This window comes from Artemia sp. Qi Xiang Cuo, chromosome 4 (genome assembly GCF_049724085.1).
Source record: "Artemia sp. Qi Xiang Cuo chromosome 4, ASM4972408v1, whole genome shotgun sequence".
NCBI lineage: Eukaryota > Metazoa > Arthropoda > Branchiopoda > Anostraca > Artemiidae > Artemia > Artemia sp. Qi Xiang Cuo.
Window position 1 is genome coordinate 72,431,072 of NC_142797.1, and position 22,254 is coordinate 72,453,325.

The following is a 22,254-nucleotide window of genomic DNA, read 5'->3' on the forward strand; positions in this document are numbered from 1 at the left end:
TGCTACATAATGATGTTTTGGATATCACTCCTCACTTTCAGTGCAAGACCAGCAATTTCTTGAATACGCTATGATTTAACAGCAGATTTAGCAAATATTTTTTTGCCCTAAAAGAAGAAAAAACTGACCGTATCACATCCACTAAAGCAATGTAGCAGCCCTATTGAAGCTAAAACAGCCCACGATATTCTGTTGACAATTTTATGGATCGGAAAGACTTTGTCACGGAAATGAACTTAGAACCCGGGTTCATAGTCTAGGTCACACATACTAAAGAAAATTTGGCGATAGTTCTGTAATAGAATGACCACAATGTCTGTATCATTTGCTTCAACAATTACTTGGGAACATCCATTTCTGTAGCATTCGGCAACATAGACAACAACACTTGCGACCGGATTAACCGCATAAAATCAACCACCACACCAGTTACCCTGACTGTGTTATTTGGTTCTTTGCTAGGCCACTTTTTAAACTTGTAGAGGTGTGAATGAACTCGAGAAAACTTGACTTTGTACCGGATCGAAGTTTAATACTTTCACCGGCTCCTGCTTCAAATATTGCTGGGGCGTAGGGCAAAAGTTCGTGTGGCATGATCTTACTTAGCATCTCAAGCGTAGATCCCTGACTAGTTCTAACAGTAACCAAAATCCTTTTAACAGCTTCCAATTCAGCATGAACGCTGCTACCGGTCTTGGCTGTCGAACGTTTGACCTGTTTTGGTTTCGTAATCCATAGTCTTTACTTTAACCTTGGAAAAGGGGTTGGTTTTTCCATTGAAATATGCTTCCAATGCTTTTAAACCACTAACACGTGCACTCAGGAGGCTCTTTGCCACTGCCTTATCAGCGACTAGATTTGAAATGATATTCACCAATGATTCCTCAATACATGTAAACGGATCAATATGGTGTTTGACAACAGAGACCACATTACTGACAAAGTTTTCTTGGCGCTTCTCAAAGGTTCCATTTTTGCTTCCTTCCCCGTCAAATTCACTCATACTTTCAATTCCGGCAAGTCAACAAAGGGCAGAGGAAACCTCAGCACAGAATGATTTGGTAGTAGTACACTTGGAAACTGCCATTGAGCTATGTGTGATTCCTTTTATCCCTCCCTTTTGTTTTGATTCAAGTTCGAGTGTGGATTCCATTGCATGATCTGGGGAAACACAATTTATCTTGCAATTTTTCCGCTTCAAGTTGAATAGTCTTTTGACAAAAATATCACGCAAGCTAGGTGGCAAGGTTTTCTTGTCACTCAAATAATGGAGTTGGCATGCAGCATACTTATAATGGCCTGCGGCTGTCACACAAGGCAACATGAGGGTTGCATCCATAACATGACCTTCCCAGTCTCCCCCACGCTCTGCCATCAGGAACTGGAGAACAATCAGCACAAGATTCATATACTCCATCCACAATGTCGTTGTATGGTTTTGTCACTCGACTTGTTGAACTGATTCATCAAGGGCTTCATAAATTTCAAGTGTTTGTATAGGTTGTCCAATGAGCCTCCGCAATTCATGAACGTAGATATCAAATCTGACAGCTCATCAAAAGTACCTGCTTCTTCGTCTGATTCAATGTTATACTGTTCAAGAGCATTCCAATATACTCTGTACAAGGCCTCTACTACGACGATGTGAGCCTGCATACACCTCTAATAGGGTTTTCAAGTCATAGCTTTTTTTGCAGTTCCAGGGAGTAATATGCCAGCCTTACTAAAGATTTCTTCAAGCCCCGAGCCTTTCATAAGGTACCCAATCACACTAAGGAAGTTCATACACTGATGTAATCCACTCATTCTTGGAACAACGTCACTGAATGCTTTAGGCTGTTTCCTTTTTAGTGAGATAATGACCTTGCAGATAGCTAGGTCACATGTTATTACAGTATGAAGTAACTTCAGTGCGCGAGCTGTACGATGCATAATGTTTCACACTACCAACCTCAAGTTTAATCAGCAACAGACTTCACAAAATTGTTTCTTTCACGAAAGCTCTTTTTATAATTTTCATCTTCTTCTTCCTACGATATACGTACCTGCGAAATTTGATCTCAAGATGGAGTAGTAAAACAATTAGCCTATAGCAACTGAAGTTGATATTTGGTTAAAACGTTAAGTTCATATTTGGATTTGGCGTTAAATTCTAGCATAAGAGATGTGTCACATCATCATTTTGGAAAAATGCATTTTTGCATATATTTTTTGGCCTATACTTTATCAAGAAATTCTAGACGATTCACCGAACAGTTTAAGCTTCAACTTTAAGGTAATGTGAAGCTAAATACAAAAAGTAAATTCTGGAAAAGAATGAAAAAAGACAAAAATCATAGAAAGGTCCGAGACCCGTGGTCTAGTTGAAAATGAACCTTTAAATTTTAAGATTTTTGGGGAAAATTAATAAATGTTAGCCTGTAGCCCCTGGGCTATACAAGATATCGGAAAAAATTAAATTATTCTATTAGAAGACCATACTAGAAAAAAAATGAGCTGTCGCACCATTAAATCGTAGTGGTACAACCTTAGAAAAAAATGAATAGTACATGTTTTATAGGCCTAAAAAGGGTGTTTTTTTGATTTTACAAGGTCAAGCTTTGCCACTATCTCCAGTTTTACCACAACCCATATTCAGATTCAGCTTTGTCAATATAGTTGGAAACTATTGTCAAACTGACTGTGTTTTTCTGATCACCTCAGCTCAGAAATAAACGAGATTACGCTTAAGTGGCCCCCGGACTAGGAAGTCATTTATCTTTTCAGAGAAGCGAAAAGCATCTAGAATTGGTTTGATGTTTTCAGGTGAGGGATTTTAAATAAAAAAGAGTCCCATTACAACGTGTAAGTATCCCACAACTCGAGAATACGCCTTGTCGAGTTTTCAAATAAAAGCCAACATGTGGGAGCCCAAGCCAGGAATATGTGTTGTTCGACCTGAATGAAGACTCAGATATATTTATTCCTATAAGCATCTTGTCATTTTGTACTGTGCTAAAAGTGATTGCAAAAATGTTTGCATAAATATTTCAGGCTCTTAGATTTTTTTTACAATTAATTAAAAAAAAATTTTCCACAAAATAAGTTTTTCAGAGAAAAGTAAAGAACTCCATTAAACAAAAAATGAGCAAAAGTAAAATCAAATAATCTACCAAGCTCGAAACTACCACAAATTAGCATCGACAAATAAATGAAACCCAAAACGAACAGAAATTACAATAAATAACCGATTCAAACTCAAAACGAGCAGAAATTAACATAAGTTGGGTGCAAAACCCCTATGCCTTCACAAGGCCGGAACAAAAGTTGCACTTCACTTAAAAAAATATAAATGTTTTTACTTTTATAACTTTAATAAATCAAATAATTTTAACATTTTTATTACTAAATATCAGTATAAATATATGTATATTAAACTGACAATGCACAATGATTTGTATTTTTTCAGTAAAGTGCAAAGTTTGTTCTGGCCTTGGGAAGGCATAGGGGTTTTGCGTTAAAATTGGCAATAGTTGTAAAAAAAATTCAATTCTTATTTTCAACCCCCCTTTCATTTCTTTTCATTTCTGAAAAAATAGAAAAGAATTAGACAAGTTTACGAATTTTTCCAAAAGTTTCTTATATTTTCAATACAATTTTTGTTTTGTTTTTTTATACTGGTTGATGTTATTGGTAACAGTTCGAAACAACATTTACCTTTTTAGGAGAAGGCAGCCTTTCAAAATCTGAAATACAGGAACTAACCAATTGGCTGAGTGCCACTTTAAGCTCAAAAGCCAACAGAGTCACTGTGACAAACAGATTAGCCTCGTATCCTTGCGTTGTCACTGTCGAAGAAATGGGCGCGGCCAGTCACTTTGCCAAGACTCAGTTTCAGCAGATAACGGAAAGCCAGCGGTTTCAAACTCTTCAGCCTCAGTTAGAGATTAATCCCAGGTGAGGCTTTGATCCTGCATTAATATATTTAATTTTCCCACAGTCATATTATTTTCAGTTCTCTGTTGAAGTCGCATGCCCTAATTTTTACATAAATATATATGACCAGGCGTATCCAGGATTTTTTTTCAGGGGGGGGGACAATTTTTTCATAATGCATCAAGAATTTGTTTATATTTATTTGTGTTACGTTTTTACGAGTCGATTTTTTTTGGGGGGTGGGAGGGAGGGTTCAAACTATCGCACGAAGGATTTTTTTTTCAGAGGAGGGGAATTTTTTGTCAATTTGAGTAAAAAAGCTACTTAATTATTTGCTTACTTATTTACTGAATTGAAATCTTACTGAATGTTGAATGTTTTAGTTTACTAGCTTTAAATATACAGTCAAATTGTCGTTCTTAAAGGTATCAGGGTAAAGTTCTGACATGAAGCGTTATGATGTATCATAGAAGAGCAGTTTGAGCGACGTGGACCTGCTCTCAAAGGTAACAAAAGCCATTACCGCCAAGGTAATTTTACAAAAAAATAAAAAGGGAGTAAGAGACAAAACGGAGGCCTCAAATTGCTCTGGGATGAAATTCTGTAAAATATTATTCAGAGTTTTTCAGAGCGTAGGGTAAATTACTGCTTTTTGGGAATTTTTTTCTTTCGGGAATCAAACTCATCTATCAATCCAAAGAAGTCATTGTGAAACAGATTTACTCAGTACTGTAGCTGCTGATATTGACAACGGTGGCATGATTTTATTTCAACATTTTTAACAACTTAATTTGCACTGCTTAATTTGAAAAATACTCGACAAAGAATTTAGCGCATTCGGATTACTTAACAAAACGGACAAGCTGACAATGTTGCAGGTAATTTACACCAACTTATATTTGCATATCCAAAAATTCTTTTTCTGCTCTTACTTAGATCTTACAATTCGTTGTCTTAAACTTGTTTATTTCGTGATCTGAAATGTGGCCTCAATGACAGTGACATTTATCAATGTCATCGTAAATAAGTTTTTTTATATTGTCTGAACTCGCTGTACTTGCAGCTGGAAACTTAGCTGTCGTTATGTCAGGAAACGATGTTTTACCCTATAACTTAATTAACTGCATTTCTTAAAGCGTAAATATATTTTTCCCTTAAATTATAAATTAATAAAGTATTAACTTTGGGAATGGTACATCCGATTTTTTTTCCGTTTTTAAGCAATTTCTATTTACGGCTATTCAGGTTTTAATATCTAAACATGCAGACAGAGTATAAATATTAATTCCAGTGAGCAAATTCAGTCCAATCTACCTAATTATAGGTAGGTAGTCCAATCTTTAGGTAGTCCAAAATACAATTCTATTTAGAATTAAATTATTAATTTATTATATATTATATTGAATTGAAAATTAATTTAAAATTAAAAATATTAATTCTACCAATGTACTAAATTATAGGTAGTGCAATCTACCAATCTATAATCGCCTGCAGATTATAGATTGGTATTGTAGATTTATGTAGATTTATTCATTGTAGAATTATGAATACTTTTTTCTTTTCTTTTTCTTATTTTGTATCTTATGTATCGTCGAGCCATTTATAAATAAAAAAAAAACAAAACTGCTATTTGTAGCACTCATAAAAATACTTTGACGAATATCCGAATCAAGAAACTTAGATGAAAAAAAAATTAAAAATAAAACAAATGTACTGTTCGTATATGTTGGCCTTCATGATAAAAAATAAAAAATTAATTGACAAACTAGTCCCCTAGGAATTGTTAAAATTAATACTAAAGAAGCCACTTTAGGACGCATGGGCGCCCGTAGACTGAATTATAGGGCGGGGGCTTACCTGGTTTAATTGGCCCTTACAGTGCTGTATAATTGAAATCTCAAGACAAAATATCTTAGGCAGCGCGATAGCGCTGCCTAAGTAAAGAGCGATGTGGGCACAATATATTGTTCTTTTTAGACCAGGACACTTCTTATAGAAAAAAATGTCATAGGAACTTCAAAAGAGCTCATAAAGGGGAACCAGCCCCCCTCCCCCACGTCAATCACTTCCCCAAACACATCCAATCAAAATTTTGAGATAGCCATTTTGTTCAGTTTAGTTTTAAGGTCAGGTAATTATGAATTTGAAAATGGCAACCCCCCACCCTCCACAACCCTCATGGCAAGGGTTGTACGTTATGCCCTGTGGGGATATAAGGTTTTTTAAAGAAAGGGTATAGACCTCACAGGGGGCTCATTTGATTGTTAATCGGAAGTTCTACTGGTCTTTTTAACAGGCAAAAGTGATTGGAGGTCATGCAGCCCCTCCCCATGCACCAATCATTTCCCCAAACGCATTCAATCATAATTTTTGAGATACCCATTTTGTTCAGTGCAGTTGAAAGGTCCAGAAATTATATCTTTGAGGATAACCCCCCCCCCATATAGCCTTCAGGTCAGGGATTGTAAATTATGCCCGGGGTCATATAAGGTTTTTTATAGAAATGGTGGTCATATAAACTTCAAAGACGGCTCATTGTAATGGTAATCAGAAGTTATAGTGCTCTTTTTAAGAGTCAATGTGATCAGAAGGCAAACAGCCCCCCCCCCCCAACATACACACGTCGTATTTTCCAGAAACGCACCTGATATAAATTTTAAGATTTGTTGCGTAAAGACTTCGAAAAGGGCTCAGTCCGTTGATAATTGAAAGGGTTAGTGCCTTCTTTAATAGTCAAAAATGATTGGAGGGCAACCTCCCCCCCCCCCCAATGCCCATCATTTCCCCAAACACTTCCCCAAACAAATTTCGAGATAGTTATTTTTTTTATGTAGTCTATAAGTCCAAAAATTATGTCTTTGAGGATAAGCCCCCTCACAGTCCTCAGGGCGAGGGTTGTAAAGTATGCACCGAGGAAATTTAAGGTTTTCATGGAAACGGTGGTCGTATAAATTTCGGAGGGGGCTCATTGGGTTGGAAATTGGAAGTTGAAGAGCCATTTTTAGTAGTCAAATTTATTGGAAGGCAGCTATACCCCCCCCCTCTCCACGTTATATTTTCCCCCAATGCATCCGATAGAAATTTTAAAATAGCCATTTGTTCAAAAATAGTCCAAAGATCTCATAACACGGCCTTTGGGGTTGACACAACCCCCCAAAGTATGGGGATAAGAGTTTTAAGCTATGCCCCGGGGTATGTAAGGTTTTTATGAAGAAGTGGCCTTGTGAACTTTAGAGGAGGCTCATTTGATTGGAAATGCATACTTCTAGTTCCATTTAAGAGTAAAGCGTGATGGAGAGAAAATAGCCCCCCTCTCCCTTATATCTTCTTTTCCCCAAACACATTCGATCGAAATTGTGAGACAGCCATTTTGTAGCCAATAGTCCAAGAGAATATAACAATATCTTCAGTAATCAAATCTAAGAAATATTTAGGCGGACGTCAAACTAAGTCAAAACAAACTATGAGCATGTGAACTTTCAAAAAGGTAACAAAGCAATATCTCAAGAACAATTTATATTATTAAGTTAGATCTTTAAGAGTAAGTTGTGGGGATTTTGATTTAGCCAGAAGGCACTATGTGTATACTTTTAGTACTACAACTGCAGTTACTGTAACTAATGACGCTTAGAGTATCAAGGTGAAACTTCTAGGATGTGTTAAGGGGGTGTTTCAATTAAACGAAAAAACTGTATACATGCAGGTTTTCGAAAAGGCATACAAGCAATATCATAGGCAGCACCACTCTTCGATTCAAAATTAAAGGTTCTAGGGTCCTTTCAAAGAGTAAAAAGAGATTGAAGGGCAATCAGCCCGTCTCTCAAGCCGATTTATTTCCAAAACACATCTAGTAAAAATTTTGAGACATCTGTTTTGTTCAGCATAGTACAACGGTCCAGCACCTATGTCTTTATGGATATTGGGCATGTTAAACCCATACAAATATACTACACTATGGATTTTTATGGAAAAAAAACGAAAAGATATAAAATATTTTTTTTGTCATGAAAATGACTTTGTCAATAAAAAACGAACAGAAATTCATCTGAAAAAACTTTTTCCACAAAACAAGCTTTTCAAAGAAAAGTTCAGAGCTCTATTAAGCTAAAATGGGCATAAACTAATTAATTTAAAGATCAACCCTTGAAGATAAAACAACTAAATATAATTAAATACACGAACCTCAAACTGAACAGAAATTAGATTAAATATCCGAGGCAAACACAAAACGAACAAAAATCAACATTATTTGTGCTGATAACCTTCATGCCTTTTCAAGACCAGAACATAATTTGCGCTTTACTGAAAACAAAATATGTTTACATGTTTTCACTTTTCTTTTTAATTAAATAAGTAAAAAGCTTTTTTACTCACTTTTTTACCCATTTTTTATTTTAAGGAATAAATATCAGTATAGGTAAATTAGACTGACAATCCACGGTCATTTTTTTTTTATTATTTTTTTTTTTCAGTAAAGCCTAAGTTATGTCCTGATCTTGAGAAGGCACGGGGGTTGTCAGCCCCGTTAATGTTAATTTTTGCTCTTTTTGAGTTGACTCGGCTATTTATTATAATTTCTGTTCGTTTTGAGTTTAATTTAATTGTTGATAGTGATCTGTGGTAGTTTTACGCTTGGAAGATTATTTGAATTTGTTTCTTCTCTTTTTGGTTGAATAGAACTCTTTACTTTTCTTTGAAAACTTATTCTGTGGAAAGTTTTTTAAATTAATACAAATATATAACACAGTAATTCAGCCAGGGGAGGGGGGCGGACGCCCCCTCTTATGGGCGTTCATGTTAGGACGTGTATCCTTTATCTTCACTTATGTTAATTTTTTCCAACTTTTCTAATATATTTATCATTTTTTAATAGCTTTTCTTCAGTTTGAATCATCACTAAAACAGAGCACCCTATACAAAATTTGTTTGTAGAGAATGTTTTGCAGTGGCGTTAACACAAAATTCAAGAAGAGTCTATTGATTAAAGACAATTCTATGAAAATAAATGTAGATAGCGCTTTGTTTCAGAAAAACGGCCAGAATCTTGGGATGAAAGTGCTGTGTCTAGCAGAGTTTTCAAATTAAAGAAAGGTTGTTGCGAAAAATTGATGAATTTCTGTGAAAAATTGGAAAAAAAATGAAATAAGTGAAAATAAAGGTTAGCTGCATGCAAAATGTGTTAACTATAATTATTGTGCATATTATGAAGTAAGAATTGTTTTCTGAACATGTTTCTTTCTCTCCCGTTAATTTTCTCGGCATATACCAAGACTTTTTGTTACGTTATGTAATCTTACAGAGCAAATTCTTTTCTTGAAGTAGGCAGTACCAGTTCACGTCACGAAAGTTTATCTTACTCTATGGAAACGTCAACATAGTAGAAACAAAATGGAACTTCTGGATGAGCAATTAATATTAAGAGAAATAATACTATTAATATTATAATAACATAGTTATTATTATGATATAAATAATTTTATATTACTATTAATAACATTAATAATTATATCTCATATTTTATTTACCATTATTAATAATATAAATAATATTAAGCTTTGTCAAACGAGAATTTCGCCAATTTACGAAAATGTACGAGAGATTTTTTATTATTTTTGCTATGAAGATCCAAAAAATAGCGTTTTTCAAAATCTAGGTGGGACAAATTCCTCTTTAGGAAGTCAACAATATTGCGCTGACATTGAGACGAATAGCAGAGATGAAAGGGTCGGGGGTGAAATGGAGACCCTTCCAATGAAGCTTATGTAATTCTGCTATTTAAGGATGTACTGAATCTTTTTTATCTTCCTATATCTTCTAATGTGAATTATTGGAAAGATCTGTTTCTACGTCAATTCTAGATCTGTTTCTAGGGACTGTACTATTAAATTCGCATTTTAATTGTATTTATTTTTCAGTCATCATATAATCAAAAAACTCTACGGGCTGAAAACATCGAAACAAAGGCTAGCTGAGCTAGTTGCAGATCAGGCATGTATTAATTTTATTTATATTTATAGCTTTATTTCAATGACCTTTTTAGTGATAATGCCAATCACACTATAACACAATGAGCCTTAAGGTATGGTAAAGCTATTAATGAAAATGCTGGTATGACACAATGGAAATATGCGAAAAAATTGGCAAATAGTAATTTTTGTCAGTTTTTTTAATGTTCTCAATAAAAATTAAAATAATATTGTAAATCACAGCATAAATATCAAACAGTAAAAAGATTCCTATCTTCTCCAATCATTTTTTTTGGGACAGATCAACCTTGCACATTTCTTCATGACTTCGCGAGTGCGCAATGATCAATAGTTATGTAGTATTGCGCGTTGAGATCCAAAGGAAAAGTACCCTTTGTGTGCTGTGATGTGTCCCATTTATGAAAGAAATTTTCTTTACTCCATGATTCTTGTGCTGTGTTGTAAAGTAAGTTATATTTTCGTCAGGGTTACATTTTTCTTGTATTATTCCTCCTATACACGTACCCCTCCTCCTAATTCTGTAATTTCATGGCTTTTATACAACCCACTTGTTTTTTGGCCGATTGTACGGATTTTCCGCCTCGAATTTGTACAAATATTCAAAATATTTTATTTAAACCATTGACTATGAACTTTTTTTCTCATTCAAAATTACACTCGGAAAGAGTTTTGTTGAACTTCTTTGAATCCGGCTCCTGTTAGAACCTCTTTTTTGTTGCGTTCCGTGGACGATGGACTCTTTAAGCATTGTTTAAGCTTTATTAAGTCTTACGACTCTTTAAGCCTTATTTAAAACTCTATAAGGCAACTATACCTTGGTCCCGGATGCCGCTAGAACCTCTCGTCAGTGCGTACCTTTGATAATGTTTGGATTTTTTGACGTTTTAACGTTTGGTCTTTGATAAGACCAAACGTTGTTACTTGAGCTAGTCTACGAGACACACTTTTTGAGAGAATGGAGGGTAATGACCTCTCTGGAAAGGTGGTTTTGGTCTAGGGAGAGTTCCTTTATAGTTATTAAATTAAAAAAACAAGTTTTTTTTAACTGAAAGTAAGGAGCGACAATAAAACTTAAAACGAACAGAAATTATTCCGTATATGAATAGGGCTGTCCCCTCCTCAACGCCTCGCTCTTTACGCTAAAGTTTGTATTGACAACTAATCCAGATCGTAAATAGCGGCGAAGACCACACTGTCTTTCCATCATAACCAAAAAAATGACATGTAGAACAATTGGTAATTTTTTTTTTCTGTAAGCGGCTCGACGATACATAAGAAGCATAAGATACATAAAAAGAGAAAGAAAGGAAAAAGTTCATAATTCTAAGATTTTGTTTTATGATTAGTAATTTTGTAATCAACGCAGAATTTGAAGCAATTGTATTGATTTCTTAAGTAAATTGATGATGTCTATTATAAGAATTAACATATATGAATATGACAATTGGCTATTTTTTTTAAGAATTCCTGAGCTGGGTAATAACAAATCCGAGGGTAATATTGTTACATAGATGTATCGAATCAAAATTGTAAATAAGGGAGACGACACACTCTCTTGAAACCAAAGTTATGCAGGGGATTTGTCGGTGGTGAACTATCCACGGGGGAATTTTTTCAGGTTTTTAAATTTAAAAATACAATCTTAATTAATACTCGGGGGAAATTTTTTGCGGGACGAATTTTCTGCAGGAAGGAGTCTTGTCGGAAGAATTTACTGGGGGAGGGGGGATTTCCTTGAGTTTACTGGCTTTTGAGCTTGCAACAAGGCAAGAAGTGTAAGCTAGTTTTACATAAAAAGTATCTAATGAACGATTTTTGTGAGAAAACTCTAATCAAATAATATAACTGTTTTTTTTTTACAACTTTAGGGGTCGTGGACAGTGAAGATATACCATTGAACTTGAGTAGGGAGCTTCTTCAAGATGGTGCGATAATAAGAAAATTAAGAACAGTGTTAACAAACAGAATTTTAAGATTTTTGAATGACAAAGCCAACAAAAAGCCAGAAGAATACTTCGAGTTCTACCAAAACTATGGATTATTTCTGAAGGAAGGAATAGTCACTGGAACTGAACAAGTTGAAAAGGTAGTAGGTCCATTTATTACCACCCTGTATAGTCAAGTACATGTACTGAACTTCAAGTACTGTAAAGTACTGTACATGTACCACCAGTACTGTTTATCTTAGTTTCATGCCTCCTCTAGTTGACCTGAAATGGAAAAGTTGATACCATTCGCAAAAAAATCTGTTTACTTTCTTTGATAGCTTGGATACACTTACTTTATTTTGATTTGGTTAAATTTTAAGAGCAGAAGTAGCCTCGAAAGTTTGAACATAATACCCTCAGTCGTTCTTGGGATATTGCTGAGATGACTTATTGGGAATTAGCATTATCACATTACATTTTGATTTATTCTTAAGGCAACATTTAGTTTTTAAACATAATGGGACAATGGGAGGGTGGGAGTGGATGGGGGATTAGTTGCCCCCCAATGACTTTCAACTATTAAAAAGGGCATCAACCCTTCTTATTTCCAATCGAGTGAGCCCTTTTCTAGGTTCCCACGACAATTCTTTCGATACGAAGTGGTCTAAACAACAACAACAACAAAATATATTACTAATCACTTTAGACTATTAAAAAGGGCACTAGCCTTTGAATTTTCAATCGAATTAGCCTTTTTGAAGTTTCTATGACAACGCGTTCTATAAAAACCTTATATGCGCCTAGGGCATAGCTTAAAACCCTTGCCCTGAGAGTTGTGGGGGAGTGTCCTTCTCAGAAACATATTTTCTATCTGGAAATCAACTAGCCTACGCTAAACAAAATGACTATCTCAAAATTTTGATTGGATGTGTTTGGGTGAATGATGGACGTGGAGGGGGGGGGGCTAGTTACCCTCCAATCAGTTTCTACTATCAAAAAGGGCACTAGTTCTTTAAATTTCCAATCAAATAAGCCCTTTTGAAGTTTCTATGACAACGCCTTCTATAAAAAAACCTTATATACCCCAAAACATAACTTAAAACCCTTGCCCTGAGGGTTTTTGGGGAGTGTCCTCCTGAAAAAAAGATTTTCTATCTGGAAATAAACTACGCTGAACAAAATGGCTATATCAAAATTTTGATTGGATGTGTTTAGGGAAATGATGGGCGTGGGGGAGGGGCTAGTTGCCCTCCAATCACTTTCGACTATTAAAAAGGGCACTAGCCTTTGAATTTCCAATCGAATTAGCCTTTTTGAAGTTTCTACGACAACGCCTTCTATAAAAACCTTATATGCGCCTAGGGCAGAGCTTAAAACCCTTGCCCTGAGAGTTGTTGGGGAGTGTCCTTCTCAAAAACATATTTTCTATCTGGAAATCAACTAGCCTACGCTAAACAAAATGACTATCTCAAAATTTTGATTGGATGTGTTTGGGTGAATGATGGGCGTGGCGGGGGGGGGGGCTAGTTACCCTCCAATCAGTTTCTACTATCAAAAAGGGCACTAGTTCTTTAAATTTCCAATCAAATAAGCCCTTTTGAAGTTTCTATGACAACGCCTTCTATAAAAAAACCTTATATACCCCAAAACATAACTTAAAACCCTTGCCCTGAGGGTTTTTGGGGAGTGTCCTCCTGAAAAAAAGATTTTCTATCTGGAAATAAACTACGCTGAACAAAATGGCTATATCAAAATTTTGATTGGATGTGTTTAGGGAAATGATGGGCGTGGGGGAGGGGCTAGTTCCCCTCCAATCACTTTCTACTATTAAGAAGGGAACTAGCCCTTTGAATTTCCAATCAAATGACCCTGTTTCGAAGTTTCTACGACAATGCCTTCTTATAAATCCTTGTATGCCCCCAAGGCACAAATTCAAACCCTTGCCCTGAGGGTTGTTGGGGACTGTCTTCCTAAAAAACATTTTTCTATCTGGAAATCAACTACGCTGAACAAAATGACTATCTCAAAATTTTGATATGTGTTTGGGGGAATAATGGGCGTGAGAGGGGGGCTAGGTGCCCTCCAATCCCTTTCGACTTTTAAAAAGGGCACTAGCCGTTTGAATTTCCAATCGAATGAGTCTGTTTTGAAGTTTCTACAACAACATCTTCTATAAAAAACCTTATATACCCCAAAACATAACTTAAAACCCTTGCCCTGGGGGTTTTTGGGGAGTGTCCTCCTCAAAAAATATTTTCTATCTGGAAATCAACTACGCTGAACAAAATTGCTATCTCACAATTTCGATTGGATGTGTTTAGGGAAATGATGGGCGTGGGGGAGGGGCTTGTTCCCCTCCAATCACTTTCTACTATTAAGAAGGGAACTAGCCCTTTGAATTTCCAATCAAATGACCCTGTTTCGAAGTTTCTACGACAATGCCTTCTTATAAATCCTTGTATGCCCCCAAGGCACAAATTCAAACCCTTGCCCTGAGGGTTGTTGGGGACTGTCTTCCTAAAAAACATTTTTCTATCTGGAAATCAACTACGCTGAACAAAATGACTATCTCAAAATTTTGATATGTGTTTGGGGGAATAATGGGCGTGAGAGGGGGGCTAGGTGCCCTCCAATCCCTTTCGACTTTTAAAAAGGGCACTAGCCGTTTGAATTTCCAATCGAATGAGTCTGTTTTGAAGTTTCTCCAACAACATCTTCTATAAAAAACCTTATATATCCCCAGGGCGTAACTTAAAACCTTTGCCCTGAGGGTTGCGGGGGAGTGTCCCCTCAAAAACATATTTTCTATCTGGAAATCAACTACGCTGAACAAAATTGCTATCTCACAATTTCGATTGGATGTGTTTGGGGGAATGGTGGGCGTGGGGGGGGGCTAGTTGCCCTCCAATCACTTTCGACTATTGCCCTTTGAATTTCCAATCGAATGAGCCGGTTTTGAAATTTCTACGATATTGTCTTCTATAAAAACCTTATATGTCCCCAGGGTATAACTTAAAACCCTTGCCCCGAGGGTTGTGGGGAAGTGTCCTCCTCAAAAAGATATTTTCTATCTGGAAATCAGCTAAGCTGACATAATATATATCTTAAAATTCGATTGGATGTGTTTTGGGGAATGATTGGCGTGGGGGAGGGGGGCTAGTTGCCCTCCAATCACTTTCGACTATTAAAAAGGGCACTAGCTCTTTAAATTTCTAATCGAATGAGCTTGTTTTGAAGTTTCTACGACAATGCCTTCTATAAAAGCCTTATATGCCCCCAGGGCATAACTTAAAACCCTTGACCTGAGGGTTTTGGGGGAGTGTCCTCCTCAAAAACCTATTTTCTATCTGGAAATTAAGTATGTTGAACAAAATCACCATCTCACAATTTTGATTGGATGTGTTTGGGGGAAGATGGGCGTGGGGGGGGCGTATTGCCTCCAATCCCTTTGGACTATTAAAAAGGGCACTAGACCATTGAATTTCAATCGAATGAGCCTTTTTTGAAGTTTCTACGACAACGCCTTCTATAAAAACCTTATGTGCCCCCAGGGCATAACTTAAAACCCTTACCCTGAGGGTTGTGACAGAGTGTCCTCCTCAAAAACATATTTTTTATCTTGAAATCAAGTACGCTGAACAAAATGGCTATCTCAAAATTTTGATTGGAGGTGTTCGGGGGAATGATGGGCGTGCGGGGGGGGGGCTAGTTGCCCTCCAAACTCTTTCGACTATTAACAAGCGCACTATCCCGTCAAAGTTCCAACTGAATGAGTCTTTCTTAAAGTTCTGCAAACAATGCATTCAATAAAAACATAGTATGCCCCCAGTCTATAACTTAACACCCTGGCCCTGAGGGGTGTGAGGGAGTGTCCTCTTCAAAAACATATTTTCTATCAAGAAATCAACTACAAAGAACAAAATGGCTATCTCAAAATTTTGATTGGATGTGTTTGGGGGAATGATGGGCTTGGGAAGGGGGGCTAGTTGCCCTCCAATAACTTTCGACTATTAAAAAGGGCGCTAGCCCTTTGAATTTCAAATCGAATGAGCCTGTTTTGAAGTTTCTATGATAAAGCTTTCAATAAAAAGCTTATATACCCCCAGGGCATAACTTAAAACCCTTGCCCTGAGGGTTGTGGGGGAGTGTCCTCCTCAAAAACATATTTTCTATCTGGAAATCAACTACGCTGAACAGAATGGCTATCTAACAATTTTGATTGGATGTGTTTGGGGGAATGATGGGTGTGGGGGCTTGCTGCCCTCCAATCACTTTTGACTACTGAAAAGGGTACTAGCCCTTTGAATTTCCAATCGAATGAGCCTGTTTTGAAGTTTCTACGACGACGCCTTCAATAAAAACCTGATATGTCCCCAGGGCATAACTTCAAACCCTTGCCCTGAGGGTTTTGGGGGAGTGTCCTCATAAAAAACATACTTTCTATCTAGAAATCAACTACGAAGAACAAAATGGCTATCTCAAAATGTTGATTGGATGTGTTTGGGGGAATGATGGGCTTGGGAAGGGGGGCTAGTTGCCCTCCAATAACTTTCGACTATTAAAAAGGGCGCTAGCCCTTTGAATTTCAAATCGAATGAGCCTGTTTTGAAGTTTCTATGATAAAGCTTTCAATAAAAAGCTTATATACCCCCAGGGCATAACTTAAAACCCTTGCCCTGAGGGTTGTGGGGGAGTGTCCTCCTCAAAAACATATTTTCTATCTGGAAATCAACTACGCTGAACAGAATGGCTATCTAACAATTTTGATTGGATGTGTTTGGGGAAATGATGGGTGTGGGGGCTTGCTGCCCTCCAATCACTTTCGACTATTAAAAAGGGCACTAGCCCTTTGAATTTTCAATCAAATGAGCCTGTTTTGAAGTTTCTATGACAACACCTTTTATAAAAACCTTATATGCCCCCAGGGCATAACTTAAAACCCTTGCCCTGAGAGTTGTGGGGGAGTGTCCTCCTCAAAAAACATATTTTCTATCTGGAAATCAATTAGGCTGAACAAAATGGCTATCTCAAAATTTCAATTGGATATGTTTGGGGGATTGATTGGCGTGAGGGGGAGGGAGGGGGGTTGGCGGGGGGGATAGTTGCCCACCAATTACTTTCGACTATTAAAAAGGGCACTAGAACTCTCGATTTCTAATCGAATGAGCCTCTTTTGAAGTCTCTACGACGACCCCTTCTGTATGAAGTGCCCTGTTTTAAAGCACAAAAATAATAAACTGTATATTGTCAACATTGATCTTATATGCCCTCAGGGCATAACTTAAAACCCTTGCCCTGAGGGTTGTGGGGGAGTGTCCTCCTCAAAAACATATTTTCTATCTGGAAATTAACTACGCTGAACAAAATGGCTATCTCAAAATTTCGATTGGATGTGTTTGGGGGAATGATGGGCTAGGGGGGGCTATTTGCCCTCCAATCACTTTCGACTATTAAAAAGGTCACTAGAACTCTCGATTTCTAATTGAATGAGCCCCTTATGAAGTCTCTACGACGACCCCTTCTATATGAAGTGCCCAGCTAAAAAAATAATAAACTGTACATTGTCAACATTGATCTTACATGCCCTCAGGGCATAACTTAAAACTTGCCCTGAGGGTTGTGGGGAGTGTCCTCCTCAAAAAGATATTTTCTATCTAGAAATCAACTACGCTGAACAAAATGGCTATCTCAAAATTTTGATTGGATGTGTTTGGGGGAATTACGTGCGTGGGGGGGGGGCTAGTTGCCCTCCAATCACTTTCGAATATCAAAAAGGGCACTAGCCACGTCAATTTCCAATCGAATGAGCCCTTTTTGAAGTTTCTATGACAACTCCTTCGATACGAAGTGCCCTGGTATGGAGAAAAAACTAAAAAAACAACAACACATACATTTACAATTATATAGATATCAATAGATGTTATCTAGATATTAATAGATAATATCCCTTAAAGTTTTAGCAATTGTGAAATTTTTAATGTCACAAAAGATACAAATATTTGAAATATATATATTTTTTCCAGTAAGCTACAAATGACTTTCTGGTCCTTTGAAGAAACAAGGGCGTTATACCTGCTTATGTTCATTGACATTTACATTTGCTATAATTAGACTCTTTCAATCAGATTATAACGAGAAGGAAATTATAATTCGACTTAATTAAATTATAATAACCCCTTTTTATGCTTTCAAGCTCTTTCAAACTTAGGAAATGGCACCAAAAGTGTCATTTTTAGTCTAAGGCATTTTTAGTCTTAGTCAATATTACAATGGTAATAGTGAGGCGATTCTAAGAAAAAACATGCTAATAAGAGCTTTGAATTCAGTTATTAAACATCCCTCTGTATTGATAGTATGTTCCGATACTCAGCTGACAATTTATGAAACTTATCCAGGGGACTTGGAGGAGCAGTATACAAGAACGAGGATTTCAACATCAGGTTAGAAATTTCTGTTTCTAAAGATAATGATGGAGACCTTTTCATACTTCCCAGCCTTTATACTCTAGAAATGACACTAAAGATTGTAGTTTCTTGTGTCCAATGATACTTTTTGATTTCGTTGTCCTGTCAAATTTATAAAGAGAAATGTAGATGTGAAAATCAGCTTTCAAATTAGCCCTTAAATACCTATTTTTCATATTCCACTTCCCTTCTAGTAATGAAAAAAGAACACACTGTTCCCTCCTCACCCTGTGCCCTCCTCAACGCCTCACTTTTTACGCTAAAGTTTTTTATTGTTAAAAAAAAATAAGAGTGTGAGAAAGTCAAACTTTAGCGTAAAGAGCGAGGCGTTGAGGAGGGCACAGCCCCTTTCATATACGGAATAATTTCTGTTCGTTTTGAGTTTTAACATCGTTCCTTACTTTCAGTTAAAAAAACTTGTTTTTTTTTATTTAATCATAGACAGCGCGCCAGCGCTGCCTAAGTAAAGAACGATGTGGGCACAATGTGTTTTTTTCTCAATACCCGGGCACGTCGTATCGAAGGAGTTGTCGTAGAAACTTCGAAAAGGGCTCATTCGATTGGAAATTGGAGTGGCTAGTGCCCTTTTTACTAGTCGAAAGTGATTGGAGGGCAACAAGCCCCCCCCCACCCCACGCCCAACATTCGCCCAAACACATCCAATCAAAATTTTGAGATAGCCATTTTGTTCAGCGGAATTGATTTCCAGATAGAAAATATATTTTTGAGGAGGACACTCCCCCAAAGCCTCAGGGCAAGGGTTTTAATTTATGCCCTGAGGGCATATAAGATCAATGTTGACAATGTACAGTTTATTATTTTTGTTCTTTAAAGAAGGGCACTTCATATAGAAGGGGTCGTCGTAGAGACTTCAAAAGAGGCTCATTCGATTAGAAATCGAGAGTTCTAGTGGCCTTTTTAATAGTCGAAAGTGATTGGAGGGCAACTAGCCCCCCCACGCCCATAATTCCCCCAAACACATCCAATCAAAATTTGTTGTTGATTTCCAGATAGAAAGTAGGTTTTTGAGGAGGACACTCCCCCACAACCCTCAGGGCAAGGGTTTTAAGTTATGCCCTTGGGGCATATAAGGTTTTTATTGAAGGCGTTGTCGTAGAAACTTCAAAACAGGCTCATTCAATTGGAAATTCAAAGGGCTAGTACCCTTTTCAATAGTCGAAAGTGATTGGGGGGCAACTGCCCCCCCCCCCTCACGCCCATCATTCCCCCGAACACCTCCAATCAAAATTTTGAGATAGCCATTTTGTTCAGCGTACTTGATTTCAAGATAAAAAATGTGTTTTTGAGGAGGACACTCTGTCACAACCCTCAGGGTAAGGGTTTTAAGTTATGCCCTGGGGGCACATAAGGTTTTTATAGAAGGCGTTGTCGTAGAAACTTCAAAAAAGGCTCATTCGATTGAAATTCAATGGTCCAAAGGGATTGGAGGCAATAAGCCCCCCCCACGCCCATCTTCCCCCAAACACATCCAATCAAAATTGTGAGATGGTGATTGTGTTCAACATACTTAATTTCCAGATAGAAAATAGGTTTTTGAGGCGGACACTCCCCCAAAACCCTCAGGTCAAGGGTTTTAAGTTATGCCCTGGGGGCATATAAGGCTTTTATAGAAGGCATTGTCGTAGAAACTTCAAAACAAGCTCATTCGATTAGAAATTTAAGGAGCTAGTGCCCTTTTTAATAGTCGAAAGTGATTGGAGGGCAACTAGCCCCCTCTCCCACGCCCATCATTCCCCAAAACACATTCAATCGAAATTTTGAGATATATATTATGTCAGCTTAGCTGATTTCCAGATAGAAAATATCTTTTTGAGGAGGACACTTCCCAACAACCCTCGGGGCAAGGGTTTTAAGTTATACCCTGGGGACATATAAGGTTTTTATAGAAGACGATGTCGTAGAAATTTCAAAACCGGCTCATTCGATTGGAAATTCAAAGGGCAATAGTCGAAAGTGATTGGAGGTCAACTAGCCCCCCCACGCCCATCATTCCCCCAAGCACATCCAATCGAAATTGCGAGATAGCAATTTTGTTCAGCGTAGGCTAGTTGATTTCCAGATAGAAAATATGTATTTGAGGGGACACTCTCCCACAACCCTCAGGGCAAAGGTTTTAAGTTACGCCCTGGGGATATATAAGGTTTTTTATAGAAGATGTTGTCGTAGAAACTTCAAAACAGACTCATTCGATTGGAAATTCAAACGGCTATATAATAACGGCTTTATAAGAAGGCATTGTCTTTGAAACTTCGAAACAGGCTCATTCGATTGGAAATTCAAAGGGCTAGTTCCCTTCTTAATAGTAGCAAGTGATTGGAGGGGAGCTAGCCCCTCCCCCACGCCTATCATTCCCCCAAATACATCCAACCAAAATTTTGAGACAGCCATTTTGTTTAGCGTAGTTGATTTCCAGATAGAAAATATGTTTTTGAGGAGGACACTCCCCAAAAACCCACAGGGCAAGGGTTTTAAGTTATGTTTTGGGGTATATAAGGTTTTTTTTTATAGAAGGCGTTGTCATAGAAACTTCAAAAGGGCTTATTTGATTGGAAATTCAAAGAACTAGTGCCCTTTTTGATAGTAGAAACTGATTGGAGGGTAACTAGCCCCCCCCCCCTCCACGTCCAACATTCACCCAAACACATCCAATCAAAATTTTGAGATAGCCATTTTGCTTAGCGTAGGCTAGTTGATTTCCAGACAGAAAATATGTTTTTGAGAAGGACACTCCCCCACAACTCTCAGGGCAAGGGTTTTAAGCTATGCCCTAGGCGCATATAAGGTTTTTACAGAAGGCATTGTCGTAGAAACTTCAAAAAGGCTAATTCGATTGGAAATTCAAAGGCTAGTGCCCTTTTTAATAGTCTAAAGTGATTAGTAATATTTTTGTTGTAATTGTTGTTTAGACCAGGGCCCTTCGTATCAAAAGAATTGTCGTGGGAACTTAGAAAAGGGCTCACTCAATTGAAAATAAGAAGGGTTGATGCCCTTTTTAATAGTTGAAAGTCATTAGGGGGCAACTAATCCCCCATCCACTCCCACCCTCCCATTGTCCCATTATGTTTAAAAACTAAATGTTGCCTTAAGAATAAATCAAAATGTAATGTGATAATGCTAATTCCCAATAAGGCATCTCAGCAATATCCCAAGAACGACAGAGGGTATTATGTTCAAACTTTCGTGGCTACTTCTGCTCTTAAAATTTAACCAAATCAAAATAAAGTAAGTGTATCCAAGCTATCAAAGAAAGTAAACAGATTTTTTTGCGAATGGTATCAAGTTTTCCATTTCAGGTCAACTAGAGGAGGTATGAAACTAAGATAAACAGTACTGGTGGTACATGTACAGTACAGTACAGTACTTGAAGTTCAGTGGATGTACATTACTATACATGGTGGTAATAAATGGACCTACTACCTTTTCAACTTGTTCAGTTCCAGTGACTATTCCTTCCTTCAGAAATAATCCATAGTTTTGGTAGAACTCGAAGTATTCTTCTGGCTTTTTGTTGGCTTTGTCATTCAAAAATCTTAAAATTCTGTTTGTTAACACTGTTCTTAATTTTCTTATTATCGCACCATCTTGAAGAAGCTCCCTACTCAAGTTCAATGGTATATCTTCACTGTCCACGACCCCTAAAGTTGTAAAAAAAAAACAGTTATATTATTTGATTAGAGTTTTCTCACAAAAATCGTTCATTAGATACTTTTTATGTAAAACTAGCTTACACTTCTTGCCTTGTTGCAAGCTCAAAAGCCAGTAAACTCAAGGAAATCCCCCCTCCCCCAGTAAATTCTTCCGAAAAGACTCCTTCCTGCAGAAAATTCGTCCCGCAAAAAATTTCCCCCGAGTATTAATTAAGATTGTATTTTTAAATTTAAAAAACCTGAAAAAATTCCCCCCGTGGATAGTTCACCACCGACAAATCCCCTGCATAAC

General features: G+C 37.2%; 1 long non-coding RNA gene across 4 annotated transcripts in view; it reads right to left on the reverse strand.

The window, feature by feature from the left end:
* LOC148953406 (uncharacterized) overlaps positions 1–22,254 on the reverse strand; it is a 51,786-nt gene that overhangs the window by 25,280 nt on the left and 4,252 nt on the right. For 2 of the 4 annotated variants that reach the window (XR_016141638.1, XR_016141635.1), the window contains exon 2: positions 3,697–3,950. This is a non-coding gene — a long non-coding RNA (uncharacterized LOC148953406). Of the gene's footprint in view, positions 1–3,696; positions 3,951–11,748; positions 11,767–21,914; positions 21,934–22,254 lie in introns of those variants that run through there. The other 2 variants (XR_016141636.1, XR_016141637.1) reach the window with 2 other exon arrangements.